This window comes from Doryrhamphus excisus, chromosome 2 (genome assembly GCF_030265055.1).
Source record: "Doryrhamphus excisus isolate RoL2022-K1 chromosome 2, RoL_Dexc_1.0, whole genome shotgun sequence".
NCBI classification, from domain to species: Eukaryota; Metazoa; Chordata; class Actinopteri; order Syngnathiformes; family Syngnathidae; genus Doryrhamphus; species Doryrhamphus excisus.
This window is the reverse complement of record NC_080467.1, coordinates 6,789,214-6,807,646: the sequence shown is the minus strand read 5'-3', so window position 1 is coordinate 6,807,646 and position 18,433 is coordinate 6,789,214. Positions and strand designations below refer to the sequence as shown.

Sequence of the window (18,433 nt, the reverse complement as noted above, 5' to 3'; positions counted from 1 at the left end):
TCTATAACCATATAGTACTGCCAACACAAGTGTAGCAAAGTCATTGTGTTTTGCTTCAGTCAAGCATAGCAGTGGTAGTTAGCCAGCTAGCCTGCTAACATGCTCTGCTTAAAGCGGCGGCCATCTCTTGTGTCCCTGCAGTAATCTCGTAGGAATGTGTAATAATAGGAGTATAAAGGATGACTATAGGGCTGTTAATTCCTGTCTACAGGGCTCTAATAATGGCCATATGTATATAAATACATTTAGAAAATCAGAGTTTTGTAAATGTTGAATCCTGCTGGTTTGGGGTCGGTTTTGGAACCAATTAACCACGATTAACGAGGGATGAGTGTAATCTGGAATTTCTAGTAAGATGCTGACTGAAACGAAACCTGTATGCTGTCGCCACCCCCCAAAAACGTGAGGTTTTTGGTCGGTTTTCGGTCGTTTTCTAGTTTTCCTGAAACCTAAGCAATGCCAACTTCAGCTAAATCAATGATGAGGATTCTAGCGTGATATGCTAATTGTGTTGGAATGTGCGGGTAAATCTCCCAACATATCTGATGGGATATGTCATCGTTATCTCCCAGCATGCATTTGTAAGCTCATGTGTTTTTAGTTGGAACGCCGCCAGACGCGCCTGAAGTGAGGTTATCGTGAGCACATCTTTATGGATATGAATAAGGCGGTTATCTCATGCGATCGCGGGGGATCGAGTCGCCGCCACTCCAGCCTCGAGCCGAGGACGACGTAGGTGAGAGTTCATGCTGACACATATTATCGGCTGATTAAGACGTACGATGACCCTTGACCCTGCTCTCCCAAATGGAAACCAGGTGTGCGGGCAAAGGCAACACTAATAAAACTCTGATGAGCTTTCATACACGTCGCTGTTTATACTGAGGCTCGGCTTCGAGCGACATGAAAAGACTTCTTTGTCTTGCGTGTTTTCTCTGTCAGCTTCCCTTATTTACATCTGCTAACTCTTACAAGTCTTTTTCCTAGCATGTTTCAGCAGTTGGATGAATGCAAAGTGCAGAAATACGATACTTTAATGTGCCAAATACCGGCGATGATGAAGGTCTGATCCTCACACAGCCTCACCTACGCAATCAGGTACTCGTCTTCGGACTGGAAGACGAAACATTTGGGGAAAGCGTGCTTCATCCAAGAATATTCTCTTTGCACTTTGCGTTTAAACACCCCAAGTTCTCCAAGGCATTTAAGGGACAGAGGTGTTTTCCTCCCCGCCGCAGCAGCAGGATTATCCAGGAAGGAAGCAGTCGGTGGTTTTTCGCCCTGAACCAACATGGTGGAAAGCGAGGGTGTTGTGGTTAGAGGGGGGCGGTGGTAACCAGGGCGGCCTTAAACTCTGGTGACCCGGGTTTCATTCCCCGCACATACCAGGTCATGATCCACCACGTTTCTGTATGGAGCGAGAACTCTGCTTTTTTAAAGGAAAACATCTTAATCTGTGGTCTACGACTTACGTACCTTTTTACTTTGACTTCTCATCGGGGCGGAGCCCACTGAGCTAAGCAAAATATTCCTGCTGCTGGAGATGCTGTGTGGTCTGAAGCGGAAGTGAAGCCCCCTTCCTGATTTCTTATTTGCGAAGCAAGTTAGTCACTTAAATGTTTCAGATCATCAAGCTAATATAAATATTACTCAATGACAACACAACTGAACGCAAACTCATTCATTCATTCATTTTCTACCGCTTTTTCCTCAGGAGGGTCGCGGGGGTGCTGGAGCCTATCCCAGCTGTCTACGGGCGACAGGCGAGGTACAGCCTGGACTGGTGGCCCACATATAGACAAACAACCATTCACACTCACATTCATACCTATGGACAATTTGGAGTCGCCAATTAACCTAGCATGTTTTTGGAATGTGGGAGGAAACCGGAGTACCCGGAGAAAACCCACGCATGCACGGGGAGAACATGCAAACTCCACACAGAGATAGCCGAGGGTGGAATTGAACCCTGGTCTCCTAGCTGTGAGGTCTGTGCGCTAACCACTCGACCGCCGTGCTGCCCTGAACACAAAATTTAGTTCTTAAATATTTTTGTAATTATCAAGGGAGAAAAAAAGTGCAAACCCCCCTCCAACAACCCTCCCCTTCATTGAAATCTCTTACTGGAAAAAGAAAAAGCGTTGGGACTCCAGCCAACTACAGTGAGAGCCATTATCCACAAATGGCAGAAACATGGAACAGTGGTGAACCTTCCCGGGAGTGGCCGTCCAAACCAAAATGACCCCAAGAACGCAAACCATGACTCATTCAAGGGGTCACAAAAGACCCCACAACAACATCCAAAGAACTGCAGGCCTTACTCGCCTCAGTTAAGGTCAGTGCTCATGAAAAAGGTAAACACTAAACAGCGGATGTAGGGCTGCACGGTGTTCGAGTGGTTAGCGTGCAGACTTCACAGCTAGGAGACCCGAGTTCAATCCCACCCTCGGCCATCTCTGTGTGGAGTTTGCATGTTCTCCCCGTGCATGCGTGGGTTTTCTCCGGGTACTCCGGGTTTTTGGAACCTAGCATATTCCAAAAACATGCAAATTTTTAATTGGCCACTCCAAATTGTCCATAGGTATGAATGTGAGTGTGAATGGTTGTTTGTCTATATGTGCCCTGTGATTGGCTGGCGACCAGTCCAGGGTGTACCCTGCCTCTCACCCTAAGACAGCTGGGATAGGCTCCAGCACCTCGTGAGGATAAGCGATAGAAAATGAATGAATGAATAAACAGCGGATTCACTTAAACCAGCCAACGTGATGAACCACATCATCGCAGACAACTGTGATCGGTCACATGACAACGCCTCTGAAGTCACCGGCGAGTCGAGCTTTGATGAAGAGATAAGGTTGCGCCTCCCGCGGGAATATTTAATGTCAGTCAGACGGCGGCCGTGTTGACGCAAGGAAAATTGATTGTGACGTTTGTCAAATAAGTTGTCCAATAAGGCTGCGGCGTTGATTTACGCCTTGTAAATTCCTCAGGTGCAATAATTTCAGCGCAATCAGTTCCATCTGAAATACGCTCCAATGGATTCCGAATGGCTCAGGGACACACTTGCAGATCGTTATTTCCCCTGGGGGGGGGGGGGGGGGGGGGGGCTATGAATCCTGGTTGGACGCCAAACACAAACATAACTTCAGTCAGTCTCATCATAATAGTATCATAATAGTATCATAATAGTATGATACGCTGCCTTTGTTCAGATGCATTTGCTTCGTATTCCTTCCTGCGTAACCACATGACCCTCATTACGCTTTAATACGCGACAGCGTGAGCAACAGGAACAATATTTAAACTGGATACATATTCCATCTGGTAACCAAAGCGCCTGCGGTGTTTGTATGCCAGTTGAAGCGTCGGTGAGGACAACAGTGTCTTCCTTCTGCTATTGAAATCAACAAAAATGGATGCTCAGCCGCTTCCATCAAGTGTAGCCCAGGGATATTTGACAGCAGCTACCTTGATGTGAAGCCTTGATCTTCGTCTTTTGTTTGCTTTCCTGTTTGCATAGCCGCGCATGTGACCCAGACTCAGCACCCCCCCTCTTATTATTTTTGTAATAATTGTGTATTTTTGGGGCCCTTGTCTTTGGAATTGTCCTATTCGTCCCTTTGCCGGGAGAGAACTACAGAATAATAGTAATACTTCTGGATATTTACATTATGTCATATTTACTAACAATGTTTTTTACACACAATATTTGATAGGAATATTCATTCATTCATTCATTTTCTACCGCTTTTCCTCACGAGGTTCGCGGGGGTGCTGGAGCCTATCCCAGCTGTCTTTGGGCGAGAGGCCAGCCAATCACAGGGCACATATAGACAAACGATAGGAATATTCAAATGATGATATTTTATTATAAATACATATTGGATATATATTCAGCCTTAAGGATGTCGATTGAACGCCCTAAATGATACAATAATCTCTCCATCCCTATTTATTATAATTACTAAGGATATTATTATTGTTATTGTTGCGTAGTTTGATCTGTATTCTCTTCATAATAAGCGCTATTTATGTGGTAGCTATACTCCAGTAGGACATTATGGGTAATTAGACAAATATGTATCATTAATTAAGATATTATGCCATTGCTGCCCCCACCCTCTGGAACTTGCCCCGACTTTCCGTCCTTCAAAAAACAACTCAAAACCCACCTGTTTAAATCCGTTTTTAATGTATTTTTTAACGTTTTTAATGTTCAAATAAAAGTTATTATATTATATATATATTATATTAATATTAATATATTATATTATATATTATATTATTATATATTATATTATTATTATTATTCATTCATTCTCGACCGTTTTACCTCACGAGGGCCGCGGGGGATGCTGGAGCCTATCCCAGCTGTCTTTGGGCGAGAGGCGGGGTACACACTGGACTGGCCGGCAGCCAATCACAGGGCACATATAGACAAACAACCATTCACACTCACATTCATACCAATGGACAATTTGGAGTTGCTAATTAACCTAGCATGTTTTTGGAATGTGGGAGGAAACCGGAGTACCCGGAGAAAACCCACGCATGCACAGGGAGAACATGCAAACTCCACACAGAGATAGCACAGGGTGGAATTGAACCCTGGTCTCCTAGCTGTGAGGTCTGTGCGCTAACCACTTGACCGCCGTGCCGCATTATTATTATTATTATTATCATCTTAATTCATTCATTCATTCATCCATTTTCTACCACTTTTTCCTCACGAGGGTCACGGGGGTGCTGGAGCCTATCCCAGCTGTCTTCGGGCAAGAGGCGGAGTACACCCTGGACTGGTCTATCATCTTAATATTTCTATTTATTTATAAATGTGTCCAACCATACACTTGCAAATTAGCAATTATTGTATTGTTGTTGTGTGTATTCATGGTCTCTCAGTTTGAATCAAACCCAAACGAGCATCATGAACACGTCCAGTGGCGTACATTATGGTTGTGCGCCGCCACGTTCCAATTTAGCATGAAGTGTGCAGTCTGTGCGTCGTCACCGCAAGGAATGTATTCTTGACTCGTTCCTAGCTTGATGAAATGTCCAATCATCCAGCACAAACATATGGTGTTATTAAAGTGATAAGCCTCAGAGACTTTCTCCGGTGCGACCGTGATTAAACACAGGCCGCAAAAGGGGCGCTAGCTAAGTCGAGTGGATCCCCGCCCCGCCCTGCCTCATGCACGAATCTCCTCCGCTCGTGCTTCCAGCTCCAAATCCCCTTTCAGCCCTTTTGTTGCTTCTTCTGTCCTTTGTTTGTCTCGTGCTCGTCCCATATGCTGCGTGGAGATGACACCTCCTCCCGAGTGAGCATCTGCTTCTTTTTTCCCCTCTTCGTCTTCATTGAGCGGCATGACGTGCCACTAAAAATATGCCACCAAATGACGAGTCAGGTTATTGGATGTGCCATCGCTTCATAACACAACATTGTGACTGCAACCTCCCTCACTTGTTTGATTGTGATGTGGCGGTTGTCATTGATAACTGGCAGGAGGAATGATCTCCATCTGATTTGGCACCGGTATCGGACCACCGACTTGTCAGCGAGTCAAAACAAATAACCCCCCAGGTCTGCTTTAGCATATTTACATGAACAGTTGTGGTCTTGGCTAACTTCAGGTTATGTGTTTATTTAGGAACTCCACAAGATAACTGTAGCATCCAGCAGCTTTATACATCTCTGCATGCGCTTTAAAATGTATATGTGTTGCACTTAGCATACCGAAATGTTGGTTACCTTGGTTACTATGCATCCTACTGCTATTACAACATTGGTTGTGTTGCTGATGCGTTGTGCGGTATACTTGTTTTGTATGACATGTGGTCCTTTCCACTTTCTCATGCACTCCTACTCATGATACATTTCAAACATGATGTTGTTACATATTGTACATCATGGGTTCTAACATTGGGCCGCACGGTGGCCTAACGGATAGAATGCTGGCCACACAGTCAGGAGTTGGCCAGTTTGCATGTTCTCCCCGTATATGCATGGCTTTTCTTCGGGTACTCCGCCCCCATTCCTAAAACATGTTAGCTTCATTGTCCCCAAATTGTCCATAGGTATGAATGTGTTTGTCTATATGTGCCCTGGGATAGGCTCCAGCTTACCCCCACTCTAGTGAGGACAAGCAGCATCAAAGATGGATGGATGGAGTTTTCCCATTTGGGAAATAACAGCTCTTCTGTTGATGATTGCTAGCAAGAGTTGTTCCGTCTTCCGGCTGGTGCGTTCAATGTGCTGTGATTTTCAGTTTTGATCTGTACAACCGTCAATCCCAACACCATTTTGGGCCTACAGTATATTTACATCTAAAGTACTGTTCCAAGTACCTCAAATGTGGATTTACAGCTTGGTGAGCGTAGTCGGCGTCTGAGCAGGCTGGGCGTCGTTATCGTCGTTAGCGCTCATCCATTGGATCTCATTATGTACCTAATGTTGTGGCCACAAAGTCCTGTGGCACACAATGTGCTGCTGACTCAGAGCTTATTCGGGGCATTGGGAGTCGTCCCTTTGGCACCAGATCGAAATGAAGGCGATGTGGAATTACCGGGCTTGACGCCATGCTGACGACAAGTTGAGTCACACGTGTTTTTGTGTATGCAAACACACGACGGCGTGCTTTACATCAAGTCCATTACGCTTAAAGGTCTTTCCTAAAGGGTGTGTACTGGACCGGAGACAAGAAAGATGACTCCCTTTGTCAGTTTTCCATGCAACATGTCCGCCCTGGACCTCAAATGTTGTCCAACACATAAAAAAATGTGCGTCATCGAGAAACAGATGTTTTTGCATCCAACTTCTCCACGCGGTGCACTGCAGCGTGTGCTGGCATAAGCATTTTTAGGGGCATTTTAGGGCAGGGGTCGCAAACTCAATTTACCTGGGGGCCACTGGAGCTACGGTCTGGGCAAGGCTGGGCCGCATCAGGTTTTCCAAAAAAAAAAAAAAACACATTTATTAAAAGCAGAAAAATATACAAACTTTTTCAGTGCTTTGGTTCCGATTTTCTACAAGAAAAGCTCTGATAAAACATTCCACTGTTCTCAAATATCTTCATTTTTATTTTTCTGCATAAAATAAGATAATAGAAATAAATAAACAAATCAAGAATAAAGAAAATCAATCAATCAGTAATAAATAAATATAATAATAATAATAATAAAACGGCAAATAATAAAAACTTAAGAAACCACATATAGTTGGTGGGTAGACAAATTATTTTTTTCAGATTAAAATGAACAAAGCATTATTAGAGCCCTGTAGACATGACAAAACACGACTATAGTCACATTTATACTCTTTTTATTTACAACATATTGCGCAACTGCAGGGTCTTGAGACGAGCTAGCGACCTAAACGTTAGCCTTCAAGTTATTTCCTTTAAACTTAAATAGCCAAAAACTTACCACTTCCACACGGATAGGGAGGATAACTATTAACAGTTATTTAACCTTTAACATGAACATTAATCAAACGTAATAATTTTTTCTGGGTACATGATACCATACAGCATCCATATCAAACTTGCGCGGGCCGCACTAACATTAAACTTTCATATCAAGGCGGGGGCCTCAAACAAGTGTCCTGCAGGCCACATTTGGCCCGCGGGCCGCGTGTTTGAGACCCCTGTTTTAGGGCTTTTTATGCCAGATCATGCTCTTTGCTTACATTGACTTACATTGACTTACATTGACTTACATTGACTTGTGCAAGAGGAGATGTAAACAAAGCAGTGCAACTGAAGAGGAGGGAAACAATGGGAAATTGAGCATGAGGGATCGTGACAAAGTCCTGCTGCTTTTATGGATTCCAACCAAATGGATGTTCCCATATCTTCCCCTTATGAATGAATGAATGAATGAATGAGGGCGTTCCTCAGGTGTGAACGATACATGAAATATCGGAATATGCGTTGACCGCGCTAACTACGTACACGTCCATGGGGTGCACGTGTGACAGACCAAATACTCCCAGTATTTAAACATGTTTTACAAAGCTACAAAAAAAGTTAACACTGTTACCGGTAAAAACAAAACAGTATTGACATATAATACAAGTGTAAAAAGAAGCTACGCACTTGAAGACACGCAAATCCACAAAGAATACTTTGAATGGGAATAGATGCATATGCTTACTTCATATTGATTTCTTCTCTCCTAGCCAAAAAAGCCAAAATAATAGCCCTGTGATTGCTCACCGAAGCAAGGTCTCGTGTGACCTTGTGCATGTTGCTTTCAAAGACGTTCGTTAGACTTTGCATTTTCTGAAAATCTTTGGTTTTAAATAAAATATCAATTAATAAATTGTGGTATTTCAAAGTGAATAGACACTCGGTAAAAGTGTATTTACATTTTGCATGAACCTTTATTAGTAGTAGTATACATTCTTATGTATTTATGTCTTTTACACTTACTTCAACCTTCACCGTGTTCAATTCCACCCTCGGCCATCTCTGTGTGGAGTTTGCATGTTCTCCCCGTGCATGCGTGGGTTTTCTCCGGGTACTCCGGTTTCCTCCCACATTCCAAAAACATGCTAGGTTAATTGACCACTCCAAATTGTCCATAGGTATGAATGTGAGTGTGAATGGTTGTTTGTCTATATGTGCCCTGTGATTGGCTGGCGACCAGTGTACCCAGTGTACCCCGCCTCTCGCCCGAAGACAGCTGGGTAGGCTCCAGCACCCCCGCGACTCTCGTGAGGAAAAAGCGGTAGAAAATGAATGAATGAATGAACCTTCACCGTTTCTACAATAGCTGTAGGGAGCGTTCCTGTTACCAGTGAGTGTGATGCTAACCTGAGTTCACACACAACCAGATGTGTACTTCCTCTCTCACACACACACCTCAGAGGTGACACTGGAGGCTAGAAATCCAAGCTACTGATGGCTGCCTTGGGAAATGCCAGCGTTTTAAGGCAGAGAATAGCCTGACTTTTTTTCCCCACACCTGCTGCTTTGTGTCACTTTATCCCAGAACATCCTCCACGGTCACCTTATCCTGACCTTCCCGGAGGAAAGTATAGCATGACTCACGACACGATGGCAGTTATGATGATGCTCCTAAAATGCCAAGAACGATGGCAAGAGAAGAATGAAGGTAGTGAAGCCAGTAGCCGAGCGTTTTCCAAATATATTTTCTACTATTTGACTTGTGTGTGTTTCTCCCACTTTCCCACAACAAGTAACCAGACCATCTGATACGGGACACCTCTTTACCCGGTCCGAGGAACAGAATCTAGGCCGTCCACACCGTCGGCATGCTATCCAGCACCACACAGGTCAGAAGCTCCAGTTACCACCTGATTTTTTTATCTTTTGTCCTTCAGTCCGGAGAGAGAGAGCGATAACTCGAGCTGTTCCAGGCCCCCAAGGTGGGATTAGAGGCGTTTAGGCACCAAAAGTGGCTCTTTGTGGTGGTGAAGGCCCTTCTCAACCTCAACAGGGCTGGGTCTGGATACTCTTGTGAACGCTTTAAAAGAGTACGCTATGGAAACCATAGAAGAAACCGATTGAGAAACCAATTTTGTTTACACATATTCATGGCTAAAATTGGAAATGCATGCTTTTAGGTGAGCATAAGGTACTATATGATAACACAGGGGCGACAAAGTAATCCATCCAAAGTCCTACCCCTCCATCTGGTACTTTTTACAATCAGTAACTGTTACATTTGTTCACTTCCTGCTTCCCATAATACCGTTTACTTTTACAATCAGTAACTGTTACATTTGTTCACTTCCTGCTTCCCATAATACAGTTTACTTTTACAATCAGTAACTGTTTCATTTGTTCACTTCCTGCTTTCCATAACACAGTTTACTTTTACAATCAGTAACTGTTTCATTTGTTCACTTCCTGCTTTCCATAATACAGTTCAATCATATTTCTTCTGCCTTGTATAGTATTAAGTATTGGATGACATTTTTAGTTAATTGGTTATTTTTAGCCTTATGCATTATTTTAGCTGTTTGAAGATGAACTATATCAGCAAGTTGAAGTATTTGTGATTTTAGAATTAAGGAGTTAGTAAAACGGAGTTAGTAAAAACGATCATTGTACTAGTGATGTCACCTTTTTCATGTGGCCCTTGGTGATGTTCTCATACGGAAAATGTGAACATTTCATGAAAATCAATGTACATCCACATAAAATCAATCACATAACTATCAATGGCGCGACGGCTTGTGTGTGTACAATAAAATGATGCATCCGTTTCCGATAATACATTCTTGTCGCAGCTGTGTTCCACTGGGATGCGTAGCGTTCACTCCTTTATTTGCTCAATGACAGCGCCAGTTAGCGTTCATGCGCAACTTTAACGTCAAAGCTCGGCGCGGCGTTCCTTATACTGTACCAACATGTAAATACAGGAAGTGAAATAAGTAGCAATGCTAATGATTGTTATGTCCAGTGGGCCCCAAGCAGCAAACAATGCTCCGACTTGCTTGTTGGGTTACCCAATATGCTACATGCTATTTCGCTGCCCCCCCCCCCCCCTCTTTAGACAGTCCCCTATATGACACCTGTTGTTTATCTCTCCATCATCCAGAATGGCAGCTCTTCCCTGGGGAATCGAATGGAGGGTAACATCTTCCATGCTGCAACCAACAGCTGTGAAGCGCGGAGCAGCCGGCTGGCGTTGAAAAAAAAAAGAAAGAAAAAAAAAGAAAGGTAAACAGGTTATCAGCGAGAGAAGTCGGAATATGGCACATGGAACATGGCACCGCTAGCTTAGCATCTGCCCTTTAGCATCAATGCTATTAGGAATTGGAGCATTCCTCTTTACAGGAATGATAATGTCAAGACTTCCAAGTCCAGTCATCCTTCGCTATGTTACGGTTCCAACATTGCGCCTTTCCTCTATCACGGTTTTTCAAAAATTGATAAATCAATAAATCACCCCTGTTTTGGGGCTGAGTACGAACTATTATGGGTCAAAAGATATGCATACATATGCAAATTCCACATCCCAAAAGAAACATTTTCAATCATAAAAGTGGCTAAATGACCGAAAAATGCTCATATAAAGCATCTACAGGATTTTATATGTAGCTAGTAGTTGCGGGGTGTTAGCATCAGGTGTGAGTTGTGTCTGACAGCAGCTCCTGCGTAAATGTTCACTTAATATGTGTTGTCTGTGTGAGTGTACATCAGATCTATTTATTACGTCACCTACCTTGGGTCATACAAGTGTAAACGTGACTATAGGAATAAATGGTATTTCATGTCTCGAGGGCTCTAACATTGCTTACAAAACATATTTATTTAGTCTTAAGCAGGTTTTCTGATCTAACTATGAAAATATTGCATTTATAAAGAAGGGATTTGCTTATGGCAGTCGGGTTTGGAGCCAATTAACTGCCATAAACGAGAGACGACTGTAATTTTATTTTTACCGCCAACAAGCTAAACCCTGAAGGCAACGTGTTGTTGACTTCACAGTTTGTCAGCTGATTCATGTAAAGAAGTCCTTCAGTTGGGCCGCACAGTGGACGAGTGGTTAGCATGTTGGCCACACACGCGGGTGATGGGAAGACCGTGTGGAGTTTGCATGTTCTCCCCCCGTGCGTGTGTGGCTTTTCTCTTCCTCCCCACATTCCAAAAATATGCTAGCTTGATTGGTGACTCCAAATTGTCCATAGGTATGAATGTGAGTGTGAATGGTTGTTTGTCTATATGTGCCCTGGGATTGGCTGGCCACCAGTCCAGGGTGGACCCCGTCTCTCGCCATTAGTTGGCTGGGATAGGCTCCAGCATACCTCCACCTTAGTGAGGATCAGCGGCATAGAAAATGGATAGTCCAAAAAGTCCTAAGAAAACCGAAACATACATTATGTCCTATGTTCCCCATAGGACATAATGTACGTGCAATTGATCCGTTCCAGACACCCCAAAATATGAACATAAATACATTATAATTTTACTTTTACAGTACAGTTTCTTGACATTTTGTAGACACTGGTCTAAAAATATTATTGTCCCGATACATATTCCATAATATTTAAGTCTATTGATACATTTGGACATTTCTTAATGTCCACACTAGGGACGAAGAGTCCATGGCTGCAATAAGAGTTCATTGGCCTTATGTTGTTTAGCTTTGAACGTAAGGAGCAGCCATGACGGCGTTTATGGGCGACCGCAGAGCGCACCACAATGACGACTCTGCTGGCGCTTGATCACAATTTATCTTCAATTAGCCGCCGCTGCAGTGACAATAAAGACAGCACATGAAACGCTGAGCTGTTTTCCAACATGCATTTTTCCCTGGCATCAGCAATCAACAAAAAGCCTTTACTATTTACATGCTAGCTAATAACATTTAGGTTTTTTTTTAATCCATGCTGCATGCTTAGACTTTTTTCCACACTCATAATTAAGACTTTATTGTCAAGGCCTTTGTTTTCCCAAGTTTCCGTCATTGCTCGTATCACAGTCAGCCACCCACTGGTAGCTAATAAACCAGCACAAGAAAACAACTGGCTTTGGAAACCGCTGAAGCATATTATACATACATCCATACATCCATTGTCCATACATGGTCCATCCATCCATCCATACATTCATCCATCCATTGTCCATACATCCATCCATTCATTGTCCATACATGGTCCATCCATCCATCCATACATCCATCCATCCATCCATTGTCCATTGTCCATTGTCCATATATGGTCCATCCATCCATCCATACAGCCATCCATCCATTGTCCATACATGGTCCATCCATCCATTCATTGTTCATCCATCCATCCACCCATTGTCCATCCATCCATCCACCCATTGTCCATCCATCCATCCACCCATTGTCCATCCATCCATCCATCTGTCCATCCATCCATCCACCCATTGTCCATCCGTCCATCCATCCATCCATTGTCCATACATGGTCCATCCACCCCTTGTCCATCCATCCACCCATTGTCCATCCATCCGTCCATCCATCCACCCATTGTCCATCCATCCATCCACCCATTGTCCATCCATCCATCCATTGTCCATATATGGTCCATCCATCCACCCATTGTCCATCCATCCGTCCATCCATCCACCCATTGTCCATCCACCCATTGTCCATCCATCCATCCATTGTCCATATATGGTCCATCCATCCACCCATTGTCCATCCATCCATCCTCCCATTGTCCGTCCATCCATCCATCCACCCATTGTCCATCCGTCCGTCCATCCATCCACCCATTGTCCATCCGTCTATCATCCATCCATCCACCCATTGTTCATCCATCCAGCATCCATCCATCCACCCATTGTCCATCCATCCATCCATCCACCCATTGTACATCCATCCATCTGTTCAGCCACCCATTGTCCATCCATCCACCCATTGTCCATCCATCCATCCACCCATTGTCCATCCATCTATCCATCCATCCATCCATCCATCCACCCATTATCCTGATGAAGCATATCATTCTCTTCTCGTTGCTAAAACACACGGGAGAAATATCAGGTGATGTCACAGCGTCTATCAAATCAACACATTCCTTCCCCGACTCCAAACCAAACTGGGTGTCCAGGAACGTGTAATCCAACGCCGTTTGCGCTAAGACTCCAAATAGTTTGATTACGGCCAATTACGACAGATATATATGACAGATATATATTCCTGCAAGGACGTAAGCGCGAGTGCTCAGAGCTGCAATTATTCCAATTACACGTTGGATGAAAACCAAGCATGGCTGTGATCAGCGGGTAGTGTGGATATATTTCTGCACGACAACAGAACTCATGCACGGCCCAGCTGCAACCCATCTTGGCAGTTCTGACGTTGGAGTAAATAACAGAGTGCAAATGTGTGACACCATCCAGTTTCACTCCAATGGAGGAGCACCAGTGGGACCGTCCTCGGGACCTTCCTGTGAAATTCATTGTGGTTCTTTCTGGTGAGACACAAGACAAGCTGTATACCAGGCTATACCAGACGCCATTTTTTCCGGTTCAGAAAGCTAAAGGTCTTCTTGAAGCATGTACAGTGCTAGCTTGATGTTGAAAAACTGAAACATACGAAACCTTTAAGAAACAAAAAAACAAAAAAAAAACCCTTAAGGCCAAAAATATTAGCCAAAAAATAGAATTTATAGAGAATAATTATAGTTTAACCCCAACCTTAAATTTAAGGAGAAAAACTATAGAATGCTTTAAAATGAATATCATGTGGCAAATTCCAGCTGCTGTTAATATTAATGCATATTAATGCAAAGCAGAGCAAAAGCTTTTTCCTCACGAGGGTCGCGGGGGTGCTGGGCGAGAGGCGTGGTACACCCTGGACTGGTGGCCAGCCAATCACAGGGCACATATAGACAAACAACCATTCACACTCACATTCATACCTATGGACAATTTGGAGTGGCCAATTAACCTAGCATGTTTTTGGAATGTTTTAGGAAACCGGAGTACCCGGAGAAAACCCACGCATGCACGGGGAGAACATGCAAACTCCACACAGAGATGGCCGACGGTGGAATTTAACCCTGATCTCCTAGCTGTGAGGTCTGTGCGCTAACCACTCGACTGCCGTGCCGCCCATCATTCATTCATTCATTCATTCATTCATTCATTCATTCGGTTTCCAGGGCGCTTATCCTGCATAGTACATCAGTACACTGATAAAAAACATTCCCTACACTTTCTCCCTGATAGCTCAGTATGACTGCAAGTCGTGCAAAGGAGCTCCCGGCCAATGTGTTTGCACATTTCAAAGTCAGCCACAACCATTACATGCAATTCCAGAAAAAGATCAGAGGAAAAGTCTCCTCACGAGAGCTTGGTCCAAAGGAAAAAGAGAAAAGGAAGATGCTTGTTTTGCATTGCAAGCTGCCATCCTGACAAAGGACTTGTATATACCTTAGAATAGTCCGTGTACAGCTGTATGTATGACAGCATGGATGTACTATCCACGGAGTTGACTCAACACACAACCATTATTGATTAGATAGCTGCTAAGTAGCTGCCAAGACAGTGAGTGGCAAGATGAGAGTCTGGTTTGGGGCTGCACGAGTGCTGACTGGAACTGGGGAGCTGTGGTTATATGGAGGAAAACATGAATTAGATCTGTCTAACTCACTGTCTCACATTTTAGCCAACATTTATATTACAGTATATAATCCCAAGGGCAATACTATAGAAATGTATCTGGAAATACTTTAGTCAGTATACGTTCTGTACACCTTTTGTACTAAGAAGAACTTGAATGTGACACAGCTAGCATGTGAGAAGACTCAAAATTGTTTGCATAAATCCATTGCTATCCTGACTTGAAAAATGGTAATATCTCGGCAGCTGAATTCTGGGATATGGCGCCATGCAGGTTCGCTGCAGGTTCGCCTTGCTTGATAGCCGTTTCATCCTCTGAGTATAGAAACGCAACACATGTTCCCTTGAGACTTTTTTGCTCTTCCATGACTTTTAAAGCTTTGTCCAAACATCAGCTTTTATACGGTACGGCCCGCCAGTCCACAGGAAGACGCTGACTGCTGATATTTCTGTTTGTTTAAACTTTAGACTCGCAGTCAAACAACGGTAATTTGGGTTTGCGGGATGTTAGCGGTGGAGCGATGGCGGAGTCGTGTGAGGAACAGCTGGAAGAGTGGAAAAACCTGTTTGAAAACACACAGGCATCCCAGCGGCATACCCCTTTTCCCCCCTCCCCCCCTCCTCTTCTGCAGCTAATTCTTATTTTCTGATGCGGATTGACAGCTCCAATATCCTGGTAGTACGGCTGCTATGTGTTTCGTGTTAGTTTGTATACCCCCCCCTACACAAAAGGCGCCAACGCGTGTTTGTTGAATACAGAGCCCCATTCCCGGCCGGAGCATTTGGAGTCTGTTCCCACTAGCGTCCCAAAATAGTCACCCACTCAAGGCTTTTCAATTATCCAGCCACGCTGTAAGAAGGGGCCCAATCATAAAACCAGACTGTTTACCTCCTCTCTACATTTTGCAGCGCCTTGATTGAGGGACGAAGGCGGTTTTTAGAATGCAAGGTCGTGGCAGGTTGGAGATAATCTGGAAAAAACGTGGAAGCCATCTTTGTGACCCGTGAGTGACCCCAAGAGCGGCAGGACAGAGAGTCGGGTCACTGAAGAGGCAACCTCGGGTCGAGGCAGTCATGAAGTTGAGTTAGCTTAGCTTAGCATAGCGCGTGATAACAAATGTATGGTACGCGTAGTTTTGGTTATGCACTGAGTTGCGACAATTCGGCTAATATTTTTGTGGAAAGCTGAATCCGGGATTCAGGAGGAGCAGTGTGGTTTTTGTCCGGTTTTCGGTTTTAGCTTAAGCGTTCACAAGGCATTTTCTGTTGGAGATGGCGCTTTCTGGTTATTCCAGTTCTTCTGCAGTTAGATAAAAATTTGGGAATGGTGTTTGTTTTTCTTGACTAGCTGTGTTGTTAAGCCCCGCCCCTGTCCTTCTCTTCCCGGCCAATCAGCTTGTGTGTCTGGCACCTGTAGCTCAAGTACATTCTATGTAGAATATCATTTTTATTACTAGGATTTGTTATTATTTGACTGTGAAGTGTGAATTCAATCAAATAAAACCAAGGCCGAGACTAAAAACAACCTAAGACCCTAACCCAAACCCAAGACCAAAAAAGCGGTGCGCCCAAAAAAAAGCCTAATTTCACTGAAGTCATTGTTCCGTCGGCACAACTACTGTATGAAAGGAGACACTCCCTGATGTCTCACTCTTCAATGTATTTATGTCAACAACACAAAACCATTCCAATGAAGCTTTGCAGACGTTTAGACGGTAGCCGCAACATTAACAACTTTTACCACCAGATTCCGGTTTTTCCACTCTCATGTCACCTGAGCGCGTACTCGTCTTTGAATTTGTATGTTCCGCTTTGGCCTAATCTGGACCTATTCTAATAAAGTCATACGAGTGACTCCGGTGCCGTGTAAAGATCCTTTTTAATGCGAAGTTGAATTATTGATAGTTATTTCAAGGTAAATTTACTTGATCTTTAATTCAGCAGGTCAACCCCGTCGTAGCACCCCCGTCTGATCTGGAAGCTCAGGGGATTATCTCTTTATCTCTAATGAATATTTCAGTGCATATATTAACATTATCCAGACTTGAAATGTTGTTCCTAAGAGGAAAAGGTCACGTGATGTATCAGGCTGTCCTACAGGCTCTCTTCCTGAGGCCGCCATGGGAATACATGTTGTAATATTGATTAATGCTATGTCATTAACCATGGAAAAGTCCATGTTTACTCATTACTTTGGGTAAACACACAACAGATGATGGAATAGCGCGTGTGGAGTGGAGACGCAATAACAAACACTGACGTGCAACAACTTAGAGCTTGGGGGGGGGGGTGTAACGCGTCTACAGCCACACCCATAATGAAGCTTGCTCCTCGTGACATCACAAAGGAACTAAGCATTTTGAGTCATCCCAAACTTCTTTCAGGGCTCACTTCCAAATGCACAAAACTCTGAAATCTGAAACGTTGGCATGGCTTAACACCAGAATGCAACTTTTACAGGCCATTTATAGGCCATTTATAGGCCAGAAAAGTGGAAAAAGCATCATAGGTCCCCTTTAACCCCAACCCTAACCCCACCTATAACCCTAACCCCAACACCAACCCTAGCTATAACCCTAACCCCAACCCTAGTTATAACCCTAACCCCACCTATCAACCTAATCCCACCTATAACCCCAGCCCCAACCCTAGTTATAACCCTAACCCCACCTATAACCCCAACCCCTAGCTATAACCCTAACCCCACCTATCAACCTAACCCCACCTATAACCCCAACCCTAGCTATAACCCTAACCCCACCTATCAACCTATCCCCACCTATAACCCCAACCCTAGCTATAATCCTAACCCCACCTATAACCCCAACCCTAGCTATAATCCTAACCCCACCTATAACCCCAACCCCTAGCTATAACCCTAACCCCACCTATCAACCTAACCCCACCTATAACCCCAACCCTAGCTATAACCCTAACCCCACCTATCAACCTATCCCCACCTATAACCCCAACCCTAGCTATAATCCTAACCCCACCTATAACCCCAACCCCTAGCTATAACCCTAACCCCACCTATCAACCTAACCCCATCTATAACCCTAACCCCAATCCCAACCCTAGCTATAATCCTAACCCCACATATAACCCCAACCCCTAGCTATAACCCTAATCCCACCTATCAACCTAACCCCACCCTAACCCCAACTGTAACCCTAGCTATAACCCTAACCCCACCTATCAACCTAACGCCACCCTAACCCCAACCGTAACCCTAGTTATGACCCTAACCCCACCTATCAACCCACGTATAACCCCAACCCTAGCTATAACCCTACCCCACCTATCAACCCTAACCCCAACCCTAATCCTAGCTATCACCCTAACCCTACCTATAACTCTAA

The 18,433-nt window shown here is 44.1% G+C and overlaps 1 long non-coding RNA gene across 1 annotated transcript in view; it reads left to right on the top strand.

Moving 5' to 3' along the window:
- Positions 1 to 11,106, top strand: part of LOC131104513 (uncharacterized) — a 46,981-nt gene extending 35,875 nt beyond the window's left edge. The window contains exons 3-5 of the long non-coding RNA XR_009119795.1: positions 8,992 to 9,114; positions 9,200 to 9,295; positions 10,567 to 11,106. This is a non-coding gene — a long non-coding RNA (uncharacterized LOC131104513). The remainder of the gene's footprint in view (positions 1 to 8,991; positions 9,115 to 9,199; positions 9,296 to 10,566) is intronic.
- Positions 11,107 to 18,433: the final 7,327 nt, after the last annotated feature.